This window comes from Rhineura floridana, chromosome 14 (genome assembly GCF_030035675.1).
Source record: "Rhineura floridana isolate rRhiFlo1 chromosome 14, rRhiFlo1.hap2, whole genome shotgun sequence".
NCBI classification, from domain to species: Eukaryota; Metazoa; Chordata; class Lepidosauria; order Squamata; family Rhineuridae; genus Rhineura; species Rhineura floridana.
Genome location: NC_084493.1, coordinates 17,957,822 through 17,974,472, shown reverse-complemented (window position 1 = coordinate 17,974,472; position 16,651 = coordinate 17,957,822). Strand labels below are relative to the sequence as shown.

Below are 16,651 nucleotides of genomic sequence, written 5' to 3'. Positions count from 1 at the left end.
TCCCCCCTCCAAGAAGCTTAGACCCTGGTCCCATAATCCAAACCTCTCCCATCGACACCATCTGCGTAACCAGTTGTTGACCTGCAGTATCTTCCTTTCCCTTTGTAGTCCTCTATCCTTCACGGGAAGAATTGACGAGAAGACCACCTGCGCCCCCAAATGCTTGACCTTCCTACCCAGAGCCTCATAGTCCGAGGTGATCTGTTGCAAGGTGTTTCTGGCCGTGTCGGTCGTGCCCACGTGCACTTCCTGCATTGCTGCATCAGCATGTTGTGCGCACATGCTTGTCAGGCTGCGACCCTACCTTCCTGTACATCTGCTCTCACGAGTGATACATGCCCTGGTCTCCTCTTGCTTAGACTATTGTAATGCGCTTCTATGTGGGGTTACCCTTGAAAACGGTCTGGAAACTGCAGCTGGTACAGAATGCGGTGGCACGCTTGATTAAGCAGAGCTGCCGCCGGGATCACATCACTCCGGTGTTGGTAGATCTACACTGGTTACCAGTGGTTTACCGGGCCCAATTCAAGGTGTTGGTGCTGACCTTTAAAACCCTATACGGTTTCGGCCCAGTTTATCTGAAGGACCGCCTCTAGTATCACCAATTAGGCCTTACAAGATCAGCCACACTGGACCTCCTCTCGGTCCCACCAGTCAAAACAGCTAGGCTGGTGTGGACCAGAGAGAGAGTGTTCTCGGTTGTGGCCCCCACCCTCTGGAATTCTCTCCCTTATGATCTCCGACATGCTTCCTCCCTGATGAGCTTTCGCCGAGCTTTAAAGACCTGGCTATTCAGGCAGGCCTATAAGAACGTTGGGGTGGATTAGTTTTTTTGATGTACTAATTACTGTTTTTGATGTTAGATTAATTTGATGAATGTGTTGATTGTATATTGTATATTGTATATTTTACACTATGTAAGTCGCCTAGAGTGTCCGTTAAGTCAGACAGATAGGCGACTAACAAATAACATTTTATTATTTTATTATTATTATTATTATCACCCAAGATGGCAGCAGAGGTGTTAACATGCCCGGCTTCCACGTTGGGTGATGGTAGGCATGCTTGCACAGTGCACTAATGCACCAAGGCCTATTTAAGCCCCTAGCAGCGGTAGTGCCACAGAGTCACCACTGCCACCTTCGAGGGTCTGCTGTACATTGGTACCAGCCCTGGTTGTGAAGATCACCATAATACTTAAGTCTATTTACAAACAGCCTTAAGGTGTTCTGCCTTGACCCCCATTTGAGCATACCTGAGTAAGTACCTCATGTGTTTTTGCATGTAAAAGGTCTAGGCTTAATCTCTGGCATCCCCAAGTAAGGCTGGGAAAGACTGGAGCCTGGAACCCTGGAGAACTGATGCCAATTTGTTGTTGTTATATGCCTTCAAGCTGATTACGACTTATGGTGACCCTATGAATCTTTTTTGGATATATTCATATGGTTTTCATGGTAAGAGGTATTCTGAGGTGGTTTACTATTGTCTTCCTCGAAGCCTATGGCACCCGGTATTCCCAGGCGGTCTCCCACCCAAGCACTAACCAGGCCTAACCCTGCTTAGCTTCCGAGATCAGTGAGATTGGGTGTGTTCAGGGTAGTATGGCCATAGTGATGCCAATTAGAAAAACAATATTGAGCTAGATGGACCAGTGGTCTAGCTCAGGATATAGCAGTTTCCTATGTCTTATGAGGAGGTCCAGAGCCTAGTGGTAGAGCATCTGCTTACATGCAAAAGGTCCCAGATTCAATCCCCATCATCTCCATGTAGAGCTGGGAAAGACTCCTGCCTGAAACCCTGGACAGTCACTGCCACTCAGTGTGGATGATACTGAGCTTGATGGACCAACAGTATAAAACAGTTTTGTTCTTGTCCTGGCATTGCTTCTTGAAGAGACCCCAGTCCAATCTCAACTGTTGATGTTCTTGTCCAAGGCACCATTGTACAAGGGCAGTGAATTTTATTGCTCCTTGCTAACCAACATCCTGCCTGGCTTCGAAGCTGTTTCTGATGATCCCAAGGAACAGAAATGGTGAAGGGGAAATATGTTCCTGGCCACAACGATCTACCTAAGCCAAACTTCAGGCAACAGTAGACAGGTGTATGAAATTGTCCTTCCCAAGCCTGAATGCAATTAAGTGCTATCACCCTCAAAATGGACAGCAGCACAAATCACTTTCTTTAACTAATGGCTTACGCTATTTATCCTCCTTGAATTAAAACTGATTTGCATCAGGTTCACACAATTTAATTTCACTCTCAAGAACAGTCACCTGCTCTGTTAATTCACTCGATGCCCTGTGGCTCCTTTGCTAACATGCATTTTGTTGAGGGAAAGGCAGTAAATAAACTGAGAGAAAATAAAGTCTTCTTCCAATCTCTCCCCTCCCCAACTTCCCAATACAAATCAACATCATTTCCGCCATCATTATAATAATCCCTCCAATAATCCCTCCAATGGCTCCTTCTCCTCCTGTTTGTATTCACATCTTCACACTGGCCTGGCATAAAAACCTACAGGAACAATATCCATCAACATTTGTTTCTCAACCCATGCAACGGATTATATAGGAAATCCGTATGGCAGACTTAAAATGTACTCAGTTCCTGTGTGCACCCATAATTTGGTGCAATCTAGACTTGCAATGTTCCCTCGCAGTCATGTCACATCTTGGCCCTTGTAGTCTTAAACCTAAGCAGGTGGTCTAGTTGGTACATGGGTGTTCCGCTACAACAGAGCCAGTCTCTCACACATGCATTTGGCCTGAGTACATGTGGGTTTATAGTAAGGTTCAGAGAGATTATGTCTAGAGATAGCACAACACTAGGAATACCTCACACAGTTCACATTACAGGGATGGCAGAGCGAAGTTTGGACATTGGCACTAATGGATAAATTAGCACGGCATTAGCATGTAACCCTCGACACTCTTGAAGGGAGGGGGTTGAGCAGAGGGGCATGTGGGGCCATGAGTCCAACGACAGCTAGCTCCTCCCCCTAACCTTCCTCTTTGCATTTGTTGCACCTTCCCTCCATGCAGTATGGACTTGGCTAATCACCTGTTGAAGAAGCTGAGTAGGGGTGTTTTTGCTGATGATAATGCTTCCTTGATTGGCAGTAGAATCCCTTCCTTTTTTGCTTACTTCATAGTGTTGTGATTAGTTCATTTGGCTTTTGGGATACCTGTATGGTGTGGTTTGGATACCTGTGTGGGCAGGTGATGAAATTAGAGGTGGTAATCATTAAGCATATTGAGGCATTGTTTCATTAATGGCACCCTTTAGGGATCTGCCAGTGCTTTGTGCCTGCTGGGACCCTGAGGTTGCCCTTTCAACCTGACACGCACATCTTTGGTGAACGCTGGTACATGGTGCATATGTTGGGTCCATACCTAAGGCGCACCTAGCAAGAAGATAGTAATTTCTTCCCCCTCCTTTGCTGGGGAGCCACAAAGCCTCACCTGCCTGAGCTTTCTGAATTAGGTTAATTGTGTTATGGTGGACTGCAGTTCCTCAAAGTTATTATATTTTAATAAATATAGTCTTTTCCCAATGTTATTGTCTCCTAAGTCTTATTTCAGGTGTGGGAACAAAGCCAAGTCCTTAGGGGACTGCTGTAGATTTTAATTAATTAATTAATTACATTTCTCTCCCACCTTTCCTCCAAGGAGCTCAAGGTGATGTGCATGGTTCTACTCCTTCTCCATTTTATCCCCACAACAACCCTGTGAGGTAGGTTAGACTGAGAGACTGTGACTGGCCCAAGGTCATCCAGAAAACTTCATGGTGGAATGGGGATTTGAACTCTGGTCCTAGTCCAACACTCTAACCACTACACCACACTGGTTCTCCAGTGTGACAGGTGTTGTAACAGTGTTACAACACTGTAACTGGACAGGGAGGGTCCTTGACGCTCCCAAAGTCACAGGTATAGTTTTGGGTAGACTTATTACCCCTCTATTTGTGGTCCTAAAATATCCAAGTGAGGCGATAGCCTGTTAAGTCTGCAAGACCAATTTTCTCCCATCCCCTTTGTGACTTCCTCCTTTTTGCATAGGAAATGTGTACCTAGTCTGCTTAATTTGCTGCTTTATTCAATTTATATTTTACATCTGTCATTCATAAATGTGCTTTAAAGTTATAAATTTGGCAAAAATAAATAAAAAGATGACATGGTTTGGTGTGAAAGGGTTAATGTACGATGGAAACACATGCATCACAAAAATAAAGAATCTCATTGATGTTAAGTGTGACATGGTAAAACACTCACTTTGCAAGCTGAAGATCCCAGATTCAAACCATAACTTCTCCAGTTAAAGGATCAGGTGACAAGCAATGGGAAAGACCTTTTTCTGCTTCAGATCCTGGGGAGATGCAGCAAGTCCTAGTAAACTGTACTGGGCTAGATAGACAAATAGGCTGCATAAACACCATACATTTAAAGCACATGACTTTCCCCAAACAATCCTGAGAACTGTAGTGTGTTAAGCATCTCTGAAATTGTAGCTCTGTAATCTACATTTCCCATGATTCTTTGGGGGAAGCCATGTGTGTATGCAGCCACAGTCTGACCTGATCTAAGGCAGCTTCGTGCATTCCTTGTCCAGGGAGAATGGGAAGAAATTTATTTATTTATTTATTTACCCATCCACCCACCCTTCCTCCTGGATTACAGTGGTTTTTAACCAGGGGTGCGAGACACTTTTTGTAGGGGTGCAAGGCCTTGTTCAAGAGATTTTGGAAAACTGTCATTTATCTTAGCTAAATTAAGCTAAAACACACATTAAAATTAAATTAAATTAAAATAAAATAAAATAATGAACAGTATTTTTTCAGGGTGCGCAAGAGCATATTTTGGAAATCCAAGGGGTGCTGGCAGTGGAAAAGGTTACGAACCACTGTCCTAGAAGTATGGTTAATTTTGATATAGCCAACAACATTTTTGAAGCCAAATTAGGACTGCAACACTCAACTAAATTTCTCATTATATGGCTGCTGTCAATTGGTCTGATCACAAGCTTGGGGTCTATGATCTATAGGTTTTAGCCATCTAACAGAGAAAATAATTTACAAAGAGCAGTCGCCAGCAGTGTATACATTGCAAGTCTGCATTGTTTCAAACTGCAGATGGGGAATGGAATATTTAAATGATATAGACAAGAATAAAATATAGCACATGCAAAGCCACTCCAGCAGAAAGAAAGCTAGGCTAGAATCTTGACAGTCAGTGTGAAATAATGGGTAGAGATTTGGACTAGGACCTGGGTGAGATCCTTCCTCACTGGGTGAGCCTGAACCAGTCAGTGTCTTGCAACCTAATCTACCTATTGTACATAGATTTGTTTGGAAGATAAAACTGGGGAAGGGCCATCTCTTAGTGGTAGCCTGCCTACTTTGCACGCAGAAGTCCCAGTTTCAATCCCCAGCATCTCCAGTAAGGGCTAGGAGAGGCCACAGTCTTAAACCCTAGAGCTATGGTGTTAAGGTTATATATGAAGTTCTACTGCCATACTACCCTGAACATGCCTGATTTCATCTGATCTTGGAAGCTAAGCAGGGTCAGTCCTGGTTAGTACTTAGATGGGAGACCGCCTGGGAATAGCGGGTGCCATAGCCTTAGAGGAAGGCAATGATAAACCACCTCTGAATACCTCTTACCATGAAAACCCTATGAATATATCAAAAAAAGATTCACTAGGTCATCATAAGTCATAATCGACTTGAAGGCATATAACAACAATGTATGAAGTTCAGGTCACATGTAGTTTGGCCCTTTGTTTTCTGTGGAGACAGGGAAGGGCCGTGATTCAGTGGCACCTGCTTTGCATGCAGAAAGTCCTTGGTTCAATTTCTGTCATCTCCTGGTAGGGTCTCCTGTCTGAAACTCTGGAGAGCCGTTACCCAACAGTGTGACAATACTGAGCTAGATGGACCAATGGGGAACCATTATGTTTTCCTGATTTCCTTGGAGGAAGGATAGAATGAAATAAATAAGTAATATTCTTCACCAAGAGCTAGTTTTCCAGGTGTTTTAATTTTATTTTAAATTTGAGGAGTCATTAAAACATTTGATTTCAATTTTCTCATGAACCTACCTAATTCGCACTTCCAGAAACACATTTCTTCAAATTTTGCGGTGCAATTGTTCAGCCAAAGAATCTATTCAGAAAATGTGTACATCGGGGGGGGGGTGTACATGTAAGAGTGAAAACATTGTACAAAAGTGCATCACTTTAGAGGAAATGGCTTGCAAAAATGTGCCTGTTTGGCTAAACTGCACACAAAAAATATGTCGATTGGGAGAAATCCACACTAAATTGCTGCCAAATTTTTGTGGAAATTTTTTTTTTTAAAAAAAGCAAATAGATGGAAATGTGGCAAACTGAACTTAAGATTAGAAAAATGACAAACTAAGAGAACCGGAAGTGGACAGATTCATCCATCCCCAACCCGCTCCTATTTCCCACACATGCCCACAGTCTGAAATGATGCAGTCCTGTAACATATACCCCCGGAATGGCTGCTGATCACCCAGTTTGGCTACAAGAGATCATTTTTGCCCCTTCATCCAACTGTGCATTTGTTAGTTCTTCCCAACTTTCCCTTCAGAATCATTTTCTTCTTCCTGTTCTTCCTCGCCTGCTTTAAAGTTGCCTCCTTTTATGTGCTTCCCTAAAGCACATTGATCTCCAGAGTCGATCTGAAACTCTTCCTGGCAGGGGCATCTTCTTTTATGTGCCTCTAAAGCCTTGCTCACACCTACCGTGCTTTATGAATAATGACAATGGGTGAGCGCATAATGCAGAACAGAGAATAATTAATTCAAGGAGAGGGTAATTTTTTTTTCTCCCACTACTTCTTCTCTTCTTCCAACCCCCCTCCTTTCCAATCTTTCTGTTCACAAATTGTCCATGGAAAGATACAGAAATCATCTTATTTATTCATTATTCAAAATTATTCACTAATCTTTTCTTTGAATGATTGTAACAATAAACGTTATGTCGGTCGAGCCCCCTGTAACTATTAACATCAAATGTAAAATTCACAAATCTGCAAGGCAACTTGTGTAATTAAGATACATAACTAACTGGTGCTGAATGTATTTCAAAACTGTGCAAGTCATACATTGGCTGCCCGGTTGTTCTGATGAGTGACATGAAATGCTTCAGCAGACAATAGCAGGAGAATCACACAAGCCTGATTAGAAACTCATGGAGCTAACATGTGGACTAAATGTTCTCTTTGAATGAGGTTTTAAATCCACGAGCCAGATAGAAAACCCATTATAAGAAACCTGAAAGGATGAAATCCCCAGGCTGATTTCACTCACTCAAACCAACTGCAAGATCTGGTGTTCAAATTGAAACCCTATTAAGTTCCAAATATCATACCTTCTTAAAACATTTTCAGAATCATGTTCAGCATCACACTGAAAAGCCTTCATAAGGCTGAACGATAATGGCTAATCTGTTTATTTTAGTTACAACTAAATGCATAAATAAAATAAACTCTTCTTTATGTCCATGTTGCTGGTAATCTTACATTCTAAGGCAGAGACTAGAAACCTCTGTCTCTTCAGATGTTGTTAGGCTTCAGCTCCTATGTGTTGGAGTAACCATCTTTAATTGATACCCACTGTATTGAAAGGAAAAACCCACTGGAGGGTTGATATATATAGGAATTGAAAGCTAAGTGGCCTTCCTGAGTTGTTTGTTTAAGTTTCTCTTCAACCCTTTCCGGCTTATTTCTACTGTAACCCCAGTATCAGGAGTATCATAGTATTTGGCTGTAAGGCACATGTTTGCAAGGCTCGCAGTCTAGGAAAAATAATGAGGAAGGCATAGCTCAAGTTCTTTGGCAAGACCAGGACTTAAGTGCAGACAAAACACTTAAGAAAACAAGTTCTAGTACAGGGATGGAGTACCTGTAACACTCTGGATGCAGTTCATCTACAGCTCCCATCATCCCTGATCTTTGCCCATGCTGGATGGGACTAATGGGAGCTGCAGCCCAACTGCATCTGGAGGTTCACCACCCCTGCTTTAAAGCAAGTCTCTTTTCTCCAGCCTTATAAGCTTTTCTTTTCCATATCTCTGATCATTGTTGCTGATTCCACTTTGTCTATCCATTCTCCTTTGCTTACAGCGCCTGGAACTGGACACATAGCACAAGTGGAGGATGCATTTAAGCCAGGGATGGGGAACCTGTGACCCTCCAGTTGTTGCTGGACTGCAACTCCCACAATACCTGATCATTGCCAGCAATGATGGGAGCTGGAGTCCAACAATATCTGGAAGACTACGGTTTTCCCACCCCTGTAGTAGTAGTAGTAGTTGTAGTAATTTTTAAAAATCTGATAACAATTAAAAACATCTCACACAGTATCTCAGGGTTGCCAAGGACAGTGTATTTCAGTGCATTTCAGGAATGTTTTTTGAATGCTCCTGAAAGTTGATGAGGGAGACAGACACACCTCACTAGGGAGGCTTCCCACAAATGGGGAACCACCACTGAAAAGTCCCCGTCACAGGACATTGTCAACTGGACAGCACCTAGTGGCGGCACACCCAAGGCCTCACCTTGCCAATTGTAGGGTCTGAGGTGGTTGATACTAGGGAAGGTGTTCTTCTAGGTACTTGGGCCCCAAGCCATTTAGGGCTTTATATATCACCTTGAATTTAGCCTGACACCTGACTTGTACCCAGTGCACACTTTCAGTACTGGTGACATATAGCCCCATCAGGCTTACCAGCCTAGCAGCCACATTCTACACTGCCTGCAGCCTCTGGACTGTCTTCAAGGGCAGCCCCGCATATAGCCAACTACAATAGTCCAGACAGGAGCTCACCAGAGCATGGACAACTGAGGCCAGCCTCTCCTGATCTAGGAACAGCTGTAGCTGGCATATCAGCCTAAGCTGGGCATAAGCACTTCGAGCCTAAGAAGCCACTTGAGACTCCAGTGGCAAGTTGGAATCCAGGAGTATTCTCAGGCTACGAACCTGTTCCTATGAATCTCTAGAAGGTTTTGGCCCAGGCCAGCCAAGATAAGAACTTTTAAATCTCATCATGCCAATGAGCTTAACCTGTTTCTGGAAATCAAGGGGTCACCCATCAAAGTGTTTCACTCTGGCAAGAGCAAGGGTGAGGAATCTTTTTCAGCCCAAGGAACATATTCCTTCTTGGACCACCTTCAGTGGAGGCCACATGCCAGTGGTAGGCAGAGCCAGAGGCAAGAGTGAACAAAGCAATGGATGTAAATGTTACCTCGGGTCGTTTCTACACACATTCCTCACAGTTCTCCATCCGGGCAATCATGAGACATGATCCGAGCTCAAGGACACATTCTACCCAGGCAAGAACACTCAAAGAGGATGTGAAGCCAAGGCAGGAAGAAGTGTGGCCTGGAGAGTCCAAGGCCAGTAGGCCAGACAGGGAGACCTGGAGAGTTCCAGTGGCCTCCGGGGTCTGAGCTTCCCCACCCTTGAGCTAGACTGCATTCCGTAATCTTCCCCGTCCAGTTCCTAGACTCTAAACGCAACACCAGGAGGCCTTGTAAATGCAACTGTCATAGAACAGGATCTTTCCCTCAACCTTCCCAGCACTATTGGAAAAAGGAGAAGGCAAAGATGGAGGGTGAAGGAGGGGAGAGCAGTGAATACTTGGCAAAGAAGTGGAGAAAGTGGAATAAGAGAGAAGGGAAGCTTTCTAGTGACCATATTGTATTTGATTTCCCACCAGCCAGCCCCCTCACTTTTCCCCTCCCGCCTGAATCCCAGGCTGCCAGAGCACTTCAGCTGCAACATGAGTTCAATACTGCACATTTAATTACATATTATTTGGAGGCAAATTTATTTGAGTGGAGGAAAGGAGTCTTTGGAGAGTGTCTGCTCCACATACACACCCCGAGCCTCATGTGCCTGGCAGGAGGGACGGTGGTGGTTTCAGGGGTGGGGAGTGCTTTCCAAAGTGGAGCCCGAGATGACTGGTTTGCTTTACATCACCTGCAATTGCCATTCCGTTCACTCTCCCCAGAAAGGAAGGTTTTAAGAAGAGATACAGTTGCACTTCACAGGAAACTCTGGAAACCGAAACTTGGTTTTTCCCCCAGCCAGTTTTTACTTCTCCCATCCCCTAAAAAACTATCTCCCACTTTTCCTCCCTCTTGATTGGAAAGTGCTGCGTTAGACAGATTCACATTCCATTTGTGATCCCCCCCCCCCATTCTTTTGGATTGAAAAGTGACTCGAGTGGAAGAGAACAGAGGGTCAGCATCCCTGCTGAGCCCGGCATGGTAGTCAGATTTCAGACTTCAGCGCTTTAACAATATAGTAATCAGACACTTTGTGGCATCCTATTGCTGAGATGGATAATCCTGATAATGCTCGCAGCTGAAAGGTTTGAGAGCTTTCAAGTAGCAGGCTCAAAACTCTTAAGGGCCAGCCCTCTCTCTTCAGGAAACCATGAATTCAGTTTAGGAATGGAAAGATCTGTCAGTTTTGGTTCTTACTTTCTCCTTTTTCCAGTCTTAAGTTCAGTTCTCCACATTTCTGCAGCAATTGATGATCTTTTATTTTAAAAAATCCTCATGAAAATTCTCCAGGATTGTAGTGTGAACTTCTCCTAATAAACACATTTTTGTAGGCAGTTTTGATTAATGTACACATTTTTTGAAAGCAATTTTTTGTCATTGAATGCATTTGAATGCTGCCATGGGCTCCTTCTCGGAGGAAGGGCAGGATATAAATTTAATAAATAAATAAATTTTTGTATGTTATTTTCGCTCATATATTTATTTTTATGCACACTTTCCCCTATATGCATTTTTGTAAACATTGGTTGGTGAGCCGCATTGCAAAATTCAATGGCTTTTCAATGGTATTTAAAAGGATGGCTATGTTTTGGTTCACATACTGTTTTGGAGAGTGCAGTTTTGATACATTCTGCTTGAAATGCAGACTGAATTCAGTTTCTTGCCCATCCCGAATTAAGTCTCTTCACCGAGAACAATAAAAATAGACACAATGTAAAATTCAAGCGGTGGGTGACTTTGTTTTTTTTAGCACAGTATACGCTAGAACTTGAAGAGAGTTCTGCTGGATTAGACCAAATGTCCATCAGCTTCAATCAGTTTCCCACAATGGGCAGAGAGAGTTGCTTCCAGGAAATTACACACAATCAAAGACATGAAAGGCAATCACCTCAACCTCCTAGTGTCCCCCCCCCCGGTATTTAGTGGTAGACTGCCTCTGAAACTGGGGGATTTGTTTACCTGTCATGTCTAATAGCTATTGTTAAACTTATCCTCCATGAACGTGTCTAAGCCCTTTTTAAAGCCATCTCTGTCAGTGGCCATCACCCCATCTTATTTATTTATTGAGGGGGGGAGGATATATAGACATTCAGTCACTCCTTGTCTTGCATTTATATTCTGCCTTTCTTTCATCATCATCATCATTTATTTATTTTTATTTAGCAGGATTTATAATCAGCTGTTGTTTTCTTTAAAAAATACATGCTTAAAATATATGTCAGAATTACGTATCTGGGTAGGCGTGCCTAAATAAAAAAGTTTTCAGGGGTTGCTGAAAACAGTACAGTGAAGACACCTGCCTAATATCAGTGGGCAAGGGCTACCAGTGTAAAGTTGCTGCCACAGTGAAGGATTGATTCTTTGCAACTGAGGAACAAACTTTATTATTACATATTGTATTTCTTACCTGCCCTTCACCAGAAGGTCCCAGGCCAGGTTACAGCAAATAAGAACACAATCAAAACAGTTTAAAGGGGGGGGCAACAAAAATTATCAAAACAAAATGACCCTGTGAGTCACAGAGAATCTTTTAAAATTGGAATTGGAGGGCCGCATCTAGAATTATCTTTCCCCATCTGGGATGTTGCCAGGGTCATGAAACACCCATAAAATTTGTGTTTTAGCAATCACAGCAGTTTGCATGATGTGTCTCTCTTGCAAACAAATTCCACTCGGGAGGTGCTGCCTGATATAGTTTGCCACTCTAGCAGTCCATGAGAAAATTTTAAATCTCTCCTAGACTCAAGCAGAGCCTGAGCGCAACAGCATTCTCTCTCTCTCCTCTCCTGTGGTTTCCAGCAACTGGTATTCAGAGACACACTGCCTCCAATCGTAGAAGCAGAGCATAGCCATCATGGCTAGAAGTTACTGATAGCCTTATCCTCCACGAGTTTGTCTAATCCTCTTTTAAAGCCATCCATATTGGTGGCCATTGCTGCCTCTAGTGGGAATCATCCATGAAGATACCAGAGGTACAAAATACAGGTGAATACATTTAAACATGCCACAAAGAACATACCCATAGTACTTGTCTGTTACTAGATTTCATTGCTGTTGTGTGCACTCACTGTTGTCAGCGACACAGCATCACACCACAAACATTTTGGCATTTATCATCATCATAATCACCCCCCCACACACCCAATCACACTCCTATTGTCGACAATCCATTATTACGGCTGCATTCAGACATGGGGTTTATTGCATTAGTTGTACTGATTATAATGGTAGCATTTCTGTCCTGATTTCCAATCTTCCTTTCACACTGCAGTACCTGTTGCATTATGGAACGGCGGCTTTCTGACAGATATACCACCATTTCGTGGTATATGATTCCTGATTCACATCAGCAGGCTTGGTGTGACACAACACTGAACATCAATGGACATGTCGCTACTCCCTTACCTTTCCTGCACATGTACGCTTCTGTTCCCTCACAATTTACCCATAAAAATGGCAGGGAAGAACTTATGATGGTATATCACCCCAAATTTTGTCACTTTACTCCTGTGATTTTCTGGGTTAATGGGGTTGCAAATGGATTTTTTCTTTCTATTTATTTATTTTATTTAATTTATTTAATTGCACTTTTAAACCGCTCTATAGCAACAAGCTCTCAGGGCGGTGTACAACAAGATAAAACCACATTTAAAATACGAACAAGTGTGGATTACAGTATACAATTATAAAAACATATTTAAAAACAAAATTAGAATACAAATTAAAATAAAAATTACAATTACAGTTTAAGTTTAAAATTAAAATTAAAATTAAGCTTAAAATGCCTGGGCAAAGAGGTAGGTTTTTACCTGGCGCCGAAAAGATAACAAAGAAGGCGCCAGGCGTATCTCATCTGGGAGGGCATTCCATAATTCGGGGGCCACCACTGAAAAGGCCCTAGATCTAGTTGCTGTTCTCCGGGCCTCCCTATGAGTTGGGACCCGGAGAAGGGCCTTAGACGTCGAGCGCAGTGAACGGGTAGGTACATAGGGAGAGAGGCGTTCCATCAGATATTGTGGTCTGATGCCGTTAAGGGCTTTATAGGTAAGAACCAACACTTTGAATCTGGCCCGGAAACATATTGGTAGCCAGTGCAGTTGGGCCAGAATAGGTGTTATATGGTCAAATTTCTTCGTCCAAGTAAGAACTCTGGCCGCAGCATTCTGCACTAGCTGAAGTTTCCGAATCGTCTTCAAAGGTAACCCTACGTAGAGTGCATTACAGTAATCCAATCTAGAGGTTACCAGAGCGTAAATAACTGAGGCGAGGTTCTCCCTGTCCAGATAGGGTCGTAGTTGGGCTACCAGCTGAAGCTGGTAGAACGCATTCCGTGCCACTGAGGCTACCTGGGCCTCAAGTGACAGGAGCGGATCTAATAAGACCCCCAAACTATGGACCTGCTCCTTTAGGGGGAGTGTAACCCCATCCAGGGCAGGTCAGACATCAACCATCTGGGCAGAGGCCCCCCCCACCAACAGCATCTCAGTCTTGTCAGGATTGAGTTTGTTTGTTAGCTCTCATCCAGTCCATTATCGCGGCCAGGCAGCGGTTCAGTACATTGACAGCCTCACCTGAAGAAGATGAAAAGGAGAAGTAGAGCTGCGTATCATCAGCATATTGCTGAAAACGCACTCCAAAACTCCTGATGACCTCACCCAGTGGCTTCATATAGATATTAAAGAGCATGGGGGACAGAACTGAACCCTGCGGGACCCCATATTGGAGTACCCAGGGACTCGAGTAATGCTCCCCAAGCATCACCTTCTGGAGACGACTCCCAAGATAGGAGCGCAGCCACTGCCAAGCAGTGCCTCCAACTCCTAAATCCGTGAGTCGCCCCAGAAGGATACCATGGTCGACGGTATCAAAAGCTGCTGAGAGATCAAGGAGAACCAACAGAGTTACACTCCCTCTGTCTTTCTCCCGACAGAGGTCATCATACAGGGCGACCAAGGCCGTTTCTGTACCAAACCCCGGCCGAAAGCCCGATTGAAATGGATCCAGATAATGAGTTTCATCCAAGAGAGCCTGGAGTTGGTGAGCGACCACGCGCTCTAGAACCTTGCCCAGAAATGGAACATTTGCTACCGGTCTATAGTTGTTGAAATTATCGGGGTCCAAGGAGGGCTTTTATAGAAGCGGTCTCACCACCTCCTGTTTCAGGCAGAGTGGGACCACTCCCTCTCATAAAGAGGCATTAATCAACTCCTTGGCCCAACCGGCTGTTCCATTCCTGCTAGCTTTTATTAGCCACGAGGGGCAAGTATCCAGAGCAGAAGTGGTCGCCCGCACCTGTCCAACCACCTTGTCCACATCCTCGAGCTGTACCAACTGAAACTCATCCAATAAAACCGGACAGGACTGTGTTCTGGACACCTCATTAGGTTCAACTGCTACAATATTGGAGTCAAGGTCCCGGCGGATGTTCGTGATCTTATCTTGGAAGTGCCTTGCGAACTCATTACAGCGGGCTATTGATGGTGGTATTGCATCCGGAGGACCAGAGTGTAAAAGTCCCCGGACAACTTTATAAAGTTCTGCTGGGCGGTTACAAGATGACTGAATGGAGGCAGCAAAGTACTGCTTCTTTGCTGCCCTCACCGCCTTCACATAGCGTTTGGTAGAGGCCTTCACAAGTGCATAATTGCAGCCGTCGGGAGTTCGCCTCCATTTGCACTCAAGCCGTCTCCTTTCTTGCTTCATCACTCATAGCTCCAAGGTAAACCAAGGAGCCAATTGAGCTCTGCAAAGGAGAGGGCGCACCGGGGCGATTGTGTCAACTGCCCGGGTCATTTCCGTATTCCACAGAGTGACCAGGGTTTCGACAGAATCGTCAGTTTTATCAGCTGGAAAATTCCCTAGAGCCCTTTGAAATCCCTCAGGATTCATTAGTCTCTGGGGACGGACCATCTTAATTGGTCCTCCACCCTTGCAGAGGGGAGAAGACAATGTGAGTCTAAATCTCAATAGGCGGTGATCTGTCCATGACAAAGGAATAGATGTAAATTCCTCACTCCCAGATCACCATCCCCTAGCCCAGTGGCAAAAATCAAGTCTAGAGTATGTCCCGACACATGCGTAGGGCCAGTAACAAATTGAGACAGCCCCATGGCTGTCATGGAGGTCATGAAGTCCTGAGCCGCTCCAGACAAAGCAGCCTCGGCATGAATGTTGAGATCCCCAATACCAAAAGTTTGGGGGATCGCAACACCAAATCCGAGACCACCTCTCTCAGCTCAGTTAGGGAGGCTGTTGGGCAGCAGGGTGGACAGTACACCAACAGTATTCCCAGTCTGTCTTGCTGACCCAACGCAATGTGCAGACACTCCAGTCCATTAGCCACCTGGATAGGGTGCCTAACGAGAGGAATGGAACTTTTATAGACCACAGCGATTCCCCCTCCCCGACCCTCGGATCTACCCAGATGCTGGACCGAATACCCAGGTGGGCACAACTGGGAGAGATTAATACCTCCCAGATCGCTCACCCAGGTTTCGGTAATACATGCCAGATCGGCTGCCTCATCCACAATTAAATCATGGATGAGGGAGGTTTTATTATTTACCGATCTGGCATTAAAAAGCAGCAAATGGAGATCTGAGAATTGGCTGATAAGACTACCAGCAATCCTGTGGGTGTGAGGAGGACCGGAACACGGCACAGCCACCAATTGTCTGGGCCGAGTTCCCCTTAACTGGCATGTCTTCCTCACAGCGCCATACCTCCCATTACCCGTCACTGCACTGATTGGGGCCCCCTCTGGTCCTTCCTCCCAACACACTATCCTCTCGCCCAGGCACATAATAAAAATAAAATAAATAACAAAGCTCATACTTTATACACAATCACACACTCACTCATACAAACCACTCATACATCAAATAGCACAGCAGCAACAGATATGAGTGCTAAACTTCCATTAGATTCCACTAGATTTCCAGAAGTGACTTTTACACCATGTGAAACATCAAATAAAATACAGAAATTATAACAGAAAATGTCAGGAAAACAGAATAAACTGTCATCTGAATGCCAGCTGTGTCTGAGTATGAGACATGTATGTCATGCTAGCAACAAACAAAGTAGTGTCTCCTAGGGATAGAGATGGGGGCAACAGCAGAGGTGTCAGTCATAGTGGCTGCTTTAAGTTCTCCCACCACTCCAAACTCCAACAAATGTTTACTGTTGCATGCAGGTGCAGTGATGATAGTCAGCAGCTGGAGGTACAGATGAAAGAGAACTTCGACTCAGTTCACATATAAAGGCGAACCTATTTAATTTGCAATTATCCCAAAGCAATACCCAAACCAAAACACAGCCATCCTTCAAAAGCTGCACA

At 44.2% G+C, this 16,651-nt stretch overlaps 1 protein-coding gene and 2 pseudogenes across 1 annotated transcript in view; 1 reads left to right on the top strand and 2 right to left on the bottom strand.

The window, feature by feature from the left end:
- The window catches only part of NTRK3 (neurotrophic receptor tyrosine kinase 3), a 554,024-nt gene that overhangs the window by 103,327 nt on the left and 434,046 nt on the right, over positions 1–16,651 (bottom strand). The window lies entirely within an intron of this gene.
- Positions 1,496–1,613, bottom strand: LOC133370157 (5S ribosomal RNA; annotated as a pseudogene).
- LOC133370087 (5S ribosomal RNA) lies at positions 5,499–5,617 on the top strand (annotated as a pseudogene).